This window comes from Pseudorca crassidens, chromosome 2 (assembly GCF_039906515.1).
Source record: "Pseudorca crassidens isolate mPseCra1 chromosome 2, mPseCra1.hap1, whole genome shotgun sequence".
NCBI classification, from domain to species: domain Eukaryota; kingdom Metazoa; phylum Chordata; class Mammalia; order Artiodactyla; family Delphinidae; genus Pseudorca; species Pseudorca crassidens.
This window is the reverse complement of record NC_090297.1, coordinates 102,143,307-102,153,821: the sequence shown is the minus strand read 5'-3', so window position 1 is coordinate 102,153,821 and position 10,515 is coordinate 102,143,307.

The window sequence follows — 10,515 nt, the reverse complement described above, 5'->3', positions numbered from 1 at the left end:
TAAAATAGACAGCTAGTGGGAAGTAGCCGCATAGCACAGTGAGATCATCTTGGTGCTTTGTGACCACCTAGAGGGGTGGAATAGGGAGGGTGTGAGGGAGACGCAAGTGGGAGAGGATATGGGGATATACGTATACATATAGTTGATTCACTATGTTATACCGCAACATCTAACACAAAAATGTAGAGCAATTTTAGTCCAATAAAGATGTTTAAAAAAAAAAGACAAATGTGCCCATTAAAAATGTGCAAAGAAGGATTTCCCTGGTGGTCCAATGGTTAAGAATCTGCCTGCCAATGCAGGGGACACAGGTTCAATCCCTGGTCGGGGAAGATTCTTACATGCTGTGGAGCAACTAAGCCCATGCACCACCACTACTGAGCCTGCACTCTTGAGCCTGCGTGCTGCAACTACTGAAGCCTGCACACCTAGAGCCGGTGCTCTGCAACAAGAGAAACCACCACAATGAGAAGACCACGCACTGCAACGAAGAGTAGCCCCTGCTCGCTGCTACTAGAGAAAGCCCACGTGTAGCAATGAAGACCCAACGCAGCCAAAAAAAAAGTAAGTAAAGTGTGCAAAGGATTTGAATAGACAATTCTTCAAAAAGATATACAAATGGCCATGTGGACTTCCCTAGCAGTCCAGTTGTTAAGACTCCGCGCTTCCACTGCAGGGGTATGGGTTCAATCCCTGGTTGGGGAACTAAAATCCTGCGAGCCACATGGTGTGGCCAAAAAAAAAAGATACACAAATGGCCAGTAAGTACATGAAAAAATTCTCAACATCATTAGTCATTGGGGAAATGCAAATTAAAACCACAAGATACCACTTTATAACCACTATTGATTCCTGTAATAAAAAGGACATAAAATAACAATTGCTAGTGAGAATGAGGAGAAAGCAGACTCCTCACACACTGATGATTGGAATGTAACTTTGGAAAACAGTTTGTCAGTTCCTGAAAATGATGAACATAGAGTAACCATATGACCCAGCAATTTCACTCCTAGGTTTATACTCCCTCCAAATTAAAACATGTCCACACAAAAACTTGTACACAAATGTTCATAGCAACCTTATTCAGAGTATCAAAAAGTAGAAGTAACCCAAATGTTCATAAATTGATGAATGAATAAATTAAATATATGATCTGTCCATCATGGAATACTATTTGGCAATAAAAGGAATGCAGTACTGATACATGCTAACAACATGGATAAACCTTGAAAACATTATGCTAAGTGAAAGAAGCCATTCAGAAAAAGACCCATATTATATGAGTTCATTTATGTGAGAAGTCTAGAATAGGCAAATCTATAGAGACTGAAAATAAATTAGTGGTTGTTTAGGACTAGGGGTGGGCTGGGAGGATTAGGGGGTACTGGTGAGAGATTGTTAATGGATATAGTGTTTCCTTTTGGGGTGATGAAAATATTCTAAAATTGATGTTGGTGATGGTTGCAAAACTCTGTGAATACACTAAAAACTATTGAATTGCATACTTTTTTTTTTACTAAAATAAAAATTTTAATAAAAAAAAAAAGTAGAACCAAAAGGTAGAAGTCAAAAACTTATGTTATTTCACTTTGAGAAAGAACGTTCCAGTAACTAGATCTATCTGAAAATGGAATGGGCTGTCTTTGAGTTGGCAAGCTCTCCATGTAAGCAGTAAGTATTCAAGTGGAAGTTGATTATTGTCAGTTAAGAATCTCAACCCTTCCTTTCCAGATGTGCATGGTCCTGGGACTGGCTACACAGTCCTTCATCTAAAGAAGCCTCTTACCCAAAAAAGGTGTGACCACGGTGTCTTCAATCTCACCCAAGCCTCTAGAAACTCAATCTCACTGGAGAATTCTGGGAGATTGTATAGACCATGCCTCAGAGTTATCCCAACTGAAGGATGAAGAAGTTGGGTTATTGATCTACCAACTTCCTTCTTCCTTTCCTTTTTTTTTTTGGCCACACTGCGTGGCTTGCGGGATCTTAGTTCCCTGACCAGGGATCAAACATGGGCCCCTGCATTGGAAGCTCAGAGTCCTAACCACTAGACCACCAGGGAATTCCCCCAACTTCCTTTCCATTGCTGGTTGAGGGCTGCTCTGGGGCATTAACTCTTTGGCAATTCCAGCTTGCCCTGTGTATTGGCCAAATCTATTTCTGAAGCCAGAACAGGCAGGGAGTTACCGGTGTTCATATAAATAGCCTATAAATAGGGTTTATTTTTATTTATTTATTTATTTATTTATATTGATTATAAATACATACCCTATAAATAGAGTAGAGAGTGAATGTCAGGGGCCAGCATCTGCTGCAACACCCAGTGTCTAACTATAGCCCAGATGCCTGTTCTGGGCATCAGACCCGTAAAAGCAACTAGTTACTAGATTTCTCCACCTATATCCACGAGCACGGAGATTGGACTCCAGCAGGGAGTAAAACAGCCCTGGTCTCTGCCTCTTACTATGCCTCCAAAGCCATCTCAAATTCAACCTGCCCAACAAAAGACTCATTGCTGCCTCCTCCAATCCATTCCTCTTTCTGTATTTCCTGTCTATGTAGATGGCGACTCAAGCCCCCAGCCCAGAGATCTTCCTTGACTTCTCTTTATCCCCAACATCCAATCATACTCTGCTTGCCAGAGCCACCTCCCACCTTTCTGGACTTTTCTCAATCAGCTATGTTTTTATTTATTTATTTTATTATTAAAAAAATTTTTTTTAATAAATTTTTAAAATTTATTTTTGGCTGCGTTGGGTCTTCGGTACTGTGCGAGGGCTTTCTCTAGTTGCGGCAAGTGGGGGCTACTCTTAGTTTCAGTGCACAGGCTTCTCATTGTGGTGCCTTCTCTTGTTGCGGAGCATGGGCTCTAGGTGCACAGGCTTCAGTAGTTGTGGCTCGCGGGCTCAGTAGTTGTGGCTTGGAGGCTCTAGAGTGCAGGCTCAGTAGTTGTAGCACACGGGCTTAGTTGCTCCATGGCATGTGGGATCTTCCCGGACCAGGGCTCGAACCCGTGTCCCCTGCACTGGCAGGCAGATTCTTAACCACTGCGCCCCCAGGGAAGTCCTCAGCTATGTTTTTAAAATATGTTATTTATTTAAATGGGAATGCAACTAAGCTAGAAAGGGGCCTTGATGATTTTCGTGGTGGCTGTCAAGATGAGTTTCTATGGTTCAGTGATTGTATTGGGTTGGGCAAAATGTTCATTTGGGTTTTTCCATAAGATGTTATGGAAAATCCCGAATGAAATTTTTGGCCAAACCAATACTTGTTGCCATTGTTTTTCTGCCCAGCTAGGCTGGACGCCCCTTGAGTGGAGGCATAACACCTCACATTTTTTCTAACCTCCTGACTGAGCACAGGCCTGGGCACCAATCCCAGTAATGCTTGTGCATGCTGGTCTGCTCTCAGCATTAGGCACCGCAGGCACAGTGGCCTGGACCCACAAGCCTTTCGGAGGCCCATGAAAATGTGTTTTTTTTTTTAAATCAGAAAGAAGATGGACAGAGCATAATAAAAATAATGAATATATAGTAATGAATCCTGGATCATATTTGTCTTTATACCCACATAATAGTGAAATGCAATTGTTAATATCTTTTTGTTCTTTTTGTGGTCAAAGTGGCCCAGGACGGCAAGAGTGCCTGGGGCCCATGACAGGGATATTGCAGCCCTGGCTCTCACGTCAGCATCACCTTCTCACCATGAAGCTGAAGCTTCTGGGCTTGTCAGGGGCTGCACTGGCTGCACTACTGTTGTCCCTTTTTATTGATGCTTGAAAGAATAGCTCAGAGAACTGTGTATTCTGCCCTGTCCTACCTCCCTTTAAGACTCGAGGACAAAAATAGCCCCAAGGCCTTTTGGACTGGTTGAACTGAAGATAAGTTTAAATTTTAGAGGCTCTCAGCTTCTAACACAGGAGATAAGATGAAAAAAGAAATCCAGACAGTCTACTTTAGTTCTATCCCAATCAAACTTTTATTTCAAAGAACTATTTAAAGGACCTGACATATGTGAAACACAAAACTCTTTTTAAAAACCTTCAGGGATATGACAAAGAGGCTGAAACGAGACCTTCTCCTTCCCACAGCCTTAGATACCCTGTGAGTGCCAAGGTATGGGCTGTGCAGGGAGAGCAGCTCTGTGTTGCCTGCTCTAAGGCCATCTGCGATACAAATTATGTGATTCCTGGACTTCCTGCAAGTTGCAAGCTGCAAGCATTTGCCCTGCAAATCAGGTTGAAATGAACAAAGGCAGCCTTGAAGGGGGATGTCTCAGAGGGCATTGCAGGCCACGGGGTGTGTGTAATGTGCGGTGGGTAAGGATGGGGTGGAACAGGTTGGAGAGGCAGAAAGTTGTTGCTAGGCAACCAGCCTGGGTGCCTTTGTAAGTGTGGATATATTTTGTTTGAAGCAGCAGCTGGCAGCCACCACCTTCTTTTCTCTCCCTCCTCCTATTTATACCGAGAACATAGACCTGATCTAGAGCTCTCAGAGAGGTCCTGGGAAGATGGAGCAGGGGAGCTGGTTGGGGCTATAGGAGAAACATGCACATGAAAAGGCAAATGACTCTACAGTTCAGTATAGACCTGGATGTTGACACTTACTAACCAAGATCTTAGGCAAGTGTATTTAATCGCTCTGACATTCAGTTTCCTCGGTTGGAAACCTGGAGACATAACTCTCTAGCAGGAATGTTGTGAAGATTAGAGAAAGTGCGTGCAGAGGACCCAGTACCTAGCACATAGTAGATGCTCAGTAAACGGCAGTAGAGTGTGAGAGCATGGGCTCAGGCACCAGACTGTCTCGTCTCAGCCCTGCCACTTAGCTGTGTGACCTCAGGCATGTTTCTTAACCTTTTAGTGCCTTCACTTTTTTTCCATCTGTGAGATGGGGGATAATAATAGTACTTACAGGGTTGTTTTGAGGATTAAATGCATTAATAATACAAAGTGTTTAGAACAGTGCCTGATCCCCAGTAAGCACTCAGTACACGTCAACGATGACTTGTAATACCATACGTACCATGTCCGAGTGCCTCTGCAGACCAGGTGCTAGCGAAGCAAACTTGCAAGAGCTCATTTTTAAGGGGATTTTGATTTTGGCCAGCGGAGACCGAGGAGGAGGTTGGTACTTCGGTAGCTTCAGAGCAGTATAGGTGTTAATTAAGCAAGGACTATAGCAGAATGAGACTCTGATAAACTGTGTGACCTTGGGCAAATGACTTAAACTATTTTGGCTATAAGAGACTGTTTTGTAAAACGGGTATAATCAGGATCCCTATCCCATCTGGTGGTGACGAGGATTAAACAAGGTAACTTGATGAGGAGTAAACAAGGTAACTTGTCAGGTGTTTAGCATAAGGCCTGGCCCAGAGCAAGCAGTCGAAACCTGGTGGCTGATATCATTTCTAGAAATAGAGACAAAGAAGAAAGGGAGCAGCATGGGGCCTGTGTCCATTCCAACAGAGCCACATTAGGAAAGAGCTGCAGAAGAAGGCTGAAGAAGCTGTTTTGCCGGGCTCTGTCTTTGGGGGCTGAGGTGGATGAGCTGAGGCACCGGCAAAGCTGCTTTGGCCTCCAGGTAACCAAGAGTGACCTAGACTAGGAGAGGCATCCTTCCTTCTTCAGCGTGGACCACCACAACTGGCCACTTGGGGACTGTGAGGGTTGAGACCCTGGGCATTAGGACGCAGCACTCTTGCTACAGACATTGGAGTTCTCACAGTGAGGGGGGTTTCAGGAATGGGGGTGAAGCTCCCCAAAAGGAAGACCTCAGTGAGGAGGGCTGAGAAGAAGTTGTATGGTGATGGGGTCCATATAAGCAAGTGGGGACCAGACTAGTGAATTTTCTTATGACGACTACTGCTATTAACACCCCATATGGTGAAGCTGAAGGGCATCTGGATGACATGCACTTAGCAAATAATCTAAGAGGTAAAAGGAAGAAACTTCACCAAAACCTTGGGCTATTTTGCATAATTTCAGTTCATCATTTATAAAATGATGAACTAAGACAAGTGGAGAAGAAACAGCAAGCGTCTATACTTCTATCAATGGGGGAAGCCCAAGAAAAGATCCAACTGGAGTGACTAACTGGAGTGATGAGATTACATAGTTTGGGGTGATGAGTAGAGGTGGGTTGATGGAAATTTTTGAATCCTTAGTTCAAAAGGGTGAACTTTTTCCTAGAGACAATGGAATATGTTGAATTTTTTTTTTTTTTTTTTTTTTGCGGTACGCGGGCCTCTCACTGCTGTGGCCTCTCCCGTTGCGGAGCACAGGCTCCAGACGCGCAGGCTCAGTGGCCATGGCTCACGGGCCCAGCCGCTCCGCAGCATGTGGGATCTTCCCGGACCGGGGCACGAACCCGTGTCCCCTGCATCGGCAGGCGGACTCTCAACCACTGCGCCACCAGGGAAGCCCTATGTTGAATATTTTTGAGCAGGAGGATGATAGGAAAGAAGTCATAGTTCAGAGAAATATGGGGGAAAGTATATCTTGCATCAGAAGACCTGGGTTTAAATCTTGACTCATCCTTGTAACGATGGAAAGCCATTAACTTTCCTGAGACATAAGATGAGGGTAATAGTACATTCTTCGGGGTAGTGTTAGGAACAAAGGAGTGATGTGATTTGACACCAAAAGCAGAGGCAACAAAAGCAAAAATAAACAAGTGGGACTACATCAAGCTAAAAAGCTTCTGCACAGCAAAGGAAACCATCAACAAAATGAAAAAGCAACTTACTGACTGGGTGAAAATACTTGCAAATCATATATCTGATAAGGAGTCAATATTGAAAATGTATTAAAAACTCATACAACTCAATATTAAAAAGCCAAGCAATCTGGCTAAAAAATATGTAGATGTGAACAGACATTTTTCCAAAGAAGGCATACAGATGGTCAACACGTACATGAAAAGATGCTCAACATCACTAATCATCAGGAAAATGCACATGAAAATCACAATGAGATATTACCTCACACCTTTTCGAATGGCTATTATAAAAAGACAATATATAACAAGTGTTGGTGAGTATGTGGAGAAAAAGGAACCCTTGTGCACTGCTGGTGGGAATGTAAATTGGTGTGGCCACTCTGGAAGATGGTATGGAGGTTCCTCAAAAACTTAAAAGTAGAAACTACCGTATGATTCAGTAATTCCGTTTCTGGGTGTTTAATCTGAAGAAAATGAAAACACTAACTCAGAAAGATACATGTTCATCGCAGTATTATTTATAACAGCCAAGATATGGAAACAACCTAAGTGTTCATAGATAGATGAATGGATGAAGGAAATGTGAATATATATGTATATATACACACACACACACACACACACATATGTGCATATATATACACACATACATACCCACACAATGGAATATTATTCAGCTGTAAAAAGGAATGAAATCTTGCCATGTGTGACAAGATGGATGAACCTTGAGGGCATTATGCTAAGTGAAATGAGTCAGACAGAGAAAGACAAATACTGTATGGTCTCACTTATATGTGGAATCTAATACATAAATAAGCTCATAGATGCAGAGAACAGATTGGTGGTTGTCAGAGGTTGGGGGTAGATGGTAGGTGAAATGGGTGAAGGGATCAAAAGGTACAAACTTCCAGTTACAGGATAAATAAGTCCTGGGCATGCAATGTACAACATGGTGATTATAGTTAATAACATTGCATTGCATATTCGAAAGTTGCTAAGAGTGTAGGTCTCTAAAAACATGTGGTGTGAAAGCACTCTGTAACTGTGCTCCCCCAGGTCTACCTCCTTTTTATTTCTTCACTCAGCTTCGGGAAGTGAACCTGCCTCTGGGCTTCAATAGCACCTTGTACATTGGCACCTGCCAGGCAACTCTTGATTGCAAAACCCAGACACGCCTTGAACTCTCTTGAACCATCTCAAACTATCTTTAACAATAAGGAAATTGGCTCATGTAATTTAGAAGTCTAAAGGTAAGGTAGGTTTCAGGATTGGCTGCAGCATCCCTAGGACTCAATGTGCGTACGATAATGTCTACAGGAAGAGAAACAGGGTTACTTCCAGTGGCGTTCCCTGAAGGAAAAGCTCTTCTCAGAATTCCCCCCAAAACCTCTCTTTACAGCTCATGTTCCCAAAGTGATCACATACTTATTCTGGACCTTTAGATCGAATGGTCTCAGCTGGGGGTGATTTTGCTCCCCACCTGCCCATGCCCGGGACATTTGGCAATATCTGGAGACTTATTTGATTGTCACTGCTGGGGGTCAAAGGAGTGTGTGCCACCGGCATATAGTAGGTAGAGGCCAGGGATGCTGCTGAACACCTTACAATGCACAGGACATTCCCCCACAATAAAAATTATCCAGGTGGGACTTCCTTGGTGGTACGGTAGATAAGACTCCACACTCCCAATGTAGGGGGCCCGGGTTTGATCCCTGGTCAGGGAACTAGATCCCACATGCATGCCGCAACTAAGAGTTCCCATGCCACAACTAAGGAGCCCACATGCTGCAACTAAGGAGCCGGCAAGCTGCAACTAAGGAGTCCACCTTCCGCAACGAAAACCCAGCGCAACCAAATAAATAAAATATTAAAAAAAAATTATCCAGGCCAAAATGTCAATAGTACCAAAATTGAGAAAAGCTGTTTTAGACTAATCAGCCCGCACTTGGAGTGCAGGTAGCGGCCATGAATGTATGTATGGGTGAGCAGTGGCCACCTGAATAAAACTGAGACTTACTTGGGAAAAAGAAGGGAAAAGTGGGTCTGCAGTCAACAACCATGTACACTGCAGCTTTGCCCCATCGGAGCACTTATTGTGTGGCCGCTGTTTATTTACCCTCTGTGTTAGTTTTCTATTGATGAATAAGAAATTGGCGCAAACTTACCATAAAACAACACAGATTTATTACCTCACAGTTTCTGCAGGTCAGAAGTCTGGGCCTGGTAGGCTGGATGCTCTGCTCAGGGTCTCACTGGGCTGAAATCAAAGCGTTGATTGGGGCTGTGGGTCTCCTCTGGGGTCCTCTTCCAAGCTCATTCTTGTGGTTGAATTCATTTCCTAGAGGTTTTAAGAGTCTGTTTCCTTTCTGGCTTGTCAGCTGGGGGCCACTCTCAGCTCCTAGAGGCCACACACACTCCTTACCATGTGGCCCCCTTATCTTCAAGCCAGCAAAGGTGCATCAAATCCTTCCCATGCCTTGAACCTCTGACTTACTCCACCACCAGCCATCGAAAACTCTCTGCTTTTAAAGTGCTCATGTGCTTAGGTCAGGTCCATCCAGATAATCTATCTCAAGTTCTGATCTGGAACCTTGACTACATTGACCAAATCCCATCACAGCAGCAGCTATATTCGTGTTTGGATGAATAACTGGGAAAAAGTGTGTGTGTTCCAAGCATCTTTGTGTTCCTGGCTTTTAGCAGGGTACCTGGTAAATATTTTTTTCTCAATAAATATTGTTTGAATGACTGAAAAACAGAATAAACAAAGTCATTTCCTTTTTAGGGGGATAGAATTACTAGATTGGTCACTCGGGGCGTGTTATAAAGAGAACTGTATAATCTTGGAGTTAGAAGATACACATGGTCATAGAGGAATCTGTCGATCGTTCCAGGAACCCACATATTCACAGTGTGGGGTTCATCAGACCAAGATCTCCCTGGTTCTGAGTACTGTATTCTTTTACAGTGCAGACTATTTTTCTTCACTGCCTTTTTGGCAGAACTGGCAAAGCTGCTGACTCATATTAAACTTGCAGTTCACTTAAAGCTTTTCTGCATTAACTGGTATTGTGCCAGGTCTCATTTTGTACTTGGGCAGATTTTATACCACTTCCTTCCCACTCATTCTTATGCCATGGGTTCTGGCCTATCGTTTCAATCTTTTGAAGACCTCTGGGAATTCTGACTTTATTATTCAGCTTCTTGGCTCTCCTAACATGATAGCACTTGAAAATACAACAAGTACATTTTCTTTGCCTTTGTCCAAATAGTTTATAAAAAAGTGTTGAAGGAGTCAAGGTCAAATTCAAAGCCCTGAGGCATGTTAACTTCTTTCCAGTTGAAAACAATGATTTAATCAACATGTGTTGCATAAGGGTTGCTGAACCTATGATAAATCTACTCTTTTGTTTCTCTATCATATCTACAAGCCTATTATGGAATACTTAAATGTTTGGCTAAACCTATGCTATACAGTATACATTCAAATATACTCCTAGGAATACAATATACATCTTTTGCAGTCAGGTATATCCATATATCAGAAAATTCTCTTCTAAATTCTCAGATATGCTGTACCTTTTTCTTTCTTTCTTTCGTTCTTTTTTTTTTTTTTTTTTTGCTTCTCCGTGTGGCACGTGGGATCTTAGTTCCCTGAACAGGGATTGAACCCGCACCCCCTGCAGTGGAAGCGCGGAGTCTCAACCAGTGGCTCGCCAAGGAAGTCCCAGATATGCTTTGCCTTGAAGTATTTCATGTTGTTCTTGAGTAGAGACATAGGTATACTTTAACCCCC